The sequence below is a fragment of the Cupressus sempervirens genome, chromosome 10, assembly GCF_028749045.1.
Source record: "Cupressus sempervirens isolate cs-2001-9-10 chromosome 10, ASM2874904v1, whole genome shotgun sequence".
NCBI lineage: Eukaryota > Viridiplantae > Streptophyta > Pinopsida > Cupressales > Cupressaceae > Cupressus > Cupressus sempervirens.
In genome coordinates, this window is record NC_143127.1 from 829,267,293 (window position 1) to 829,269,348 (window position 2,056).

At 38.3% G+C, this 2,056-nt stretch overlaps 1 pseudogene; it reads left to right on the forward strand.

The window, feature by feature from the left end:
- Positions 1–452: 452 nt before the first annotated feature.
- LOC149536523 (G-type lectin S-receptor-like serine/threonine-protein kinase At2g19130 pseudogene) lies at positions 453–1,334 on the forward strand (annotated as a pseudogene).
- Positions 1,335–2,056: the final 722 nt, after the last annotated feature.

Here is a 2,056-nt window from a genome sequence, read left to right on the forward strand (position 1 = left end):
GGAGAGTTTCGCGCATCCCACAAATACATGGTTGCCTGGCATGAAGTTTTGGAAAAGCAGTACGAAGCTAACTTCCTGGAAGAGCTCCTCCGATCCTGGAAGTGGGTTCTTCTCTATGCGAATGGACACGACTCCAGGAAAGTCACAGTTGGTGTATGGTTTAACAACACCATTCCATACGTGTCCAGTGGAGAATCCATTGGAGAAAACTATTGTACCAAGTTTCCGTTCTTGCAAGCTGAGAAGGAAGTCAGAGTGTCATGTGTGAGGCTTTCCCTTTCAAGGATATATATTAATTATGTTATGAACCCTATGGATCATATGATCACAGGGCACTTTGTCTTAAATAAGAACGGTGAAGAAAAAAGCAAAAAGCCTTTGCAATTACCATTTTACTTTCTGCCGCCGCATCACTTCTTGCTTTATCGGCTCTCCTGTCGGGCATCTTTATTATGTGTAAACGTCAAAGATTGAGGAAGAAATACGTGGCAGAGGAGGTGCCAATGTCGCTCAAAAAGTTCAGCTCTAAAGAGATGCGCATGACAACGGAGAATTTCAAGCATAAGTTGGGTAGCGGGGCTTTCGGCTCCGTGTTCAAAGGAACTCTGCCAGACGGCACGTCTGTTGCGGTTAAGATATTAGAGGGTTCCACGCAAGCAGAGAAGCAATTCCATGCTGATATAATCACCACTGGCAGAATACAGCATGTGAATTTGGTCAGACTGTGGGGATTCTGCGTGGAACACTCACAAAGGTTATTGGTCTATCTCCATGAGGAATGTAGGGATCGCATCATTCACTGCGATATTAAGCCTGATAACATTCTGTTGGACGAGGACTTCAACCCCAAGATAGCTGATTTTGGATTGGCAAAGCTGGTGGGTAGAGATTTCAGCCGCGTACTGACGACAACAAGAGGAACTCGTGGGTACTTGGCCCCCGAGTGGATCTCTGGCCTGCCAATCACTCCCAAAGTGGATGTATTCAGTTTTGGTATGACGTTACTGGATATTATATCTGGTCGTAGAAATCTAGACCTAAAGGTGGAGGAAAGTAGGTTTTACTTTCCTACGCGGGCTTCATCTCAGATTCAGAGGGGGGACGTAATAGGCGTTGTGGAGGCAAGGATAGCGAGTGCGGCGGCTGCGCTGTGCATTCGAGACGATGAGAATGAGAGGCCGAGTATGAGTGAAGTGGTGAAGATGTTGGAAGGAACGATGGAGGTTCCTACGTCACAAATTTCGAGGTCTCTGCAAGTGTTAGTAGATCAGATAGATGACAACAATGATAGCCACAAAACAGTAGTCAGTTTCAACGGGGAAGGTGCATGGTAAATATCTATGTGAGGAACTTAATTCCGTGTTTCCTAATTAGGTGTTACTATTATATTCGAAGTTTCCAATCACACTAGGTTCGTTTGTTTGCTGAATTGACCTATAATTGGTAGGAACGCATTTTTGAAAATAAAAAATCTACTAAAAAAATCTTTCGTTTCAATGGGTCAGAATATGAGTTTCCAATTTTCAGATTTCTTAATTCTATTTTAAGAGGTGGAATTGGAATTGGAATTGTAATTAAAATAAATTTTTATTTTCATTTTTCAAGCTCAACAAAACCTAATTTCAAATTAATAAATTCAAATTATGCAACATTTGGTAATGCCATCAATCTTTGTTACGAAGAACATGTATTATATCAAATGGTTAAAGGCAAAAATATTATATACTAGTAATTGCATTCAAAAGAGGTATATAGAAATTTATATGTAAATTAATATCTTAGATGCATTGAATATATTTTAATAGAATTTGCAATATCTTATATATAAGATTTTAATATTTTGCATCTACTATTTTGAAAATAATCTTGATTTGAGATCAATTATTTATTTTCAAGTTATCATATTTCCCTTTAACAATTTTACACTGATTTTAATAAAGGTAAAATGATTAGATCTCTAAATGATAAAATTTTGACAAAAACAAATGTAAATGTATAGATATATAGATACATATACATACGTACATACATGTCTATATATGGTATTGGACTCCAA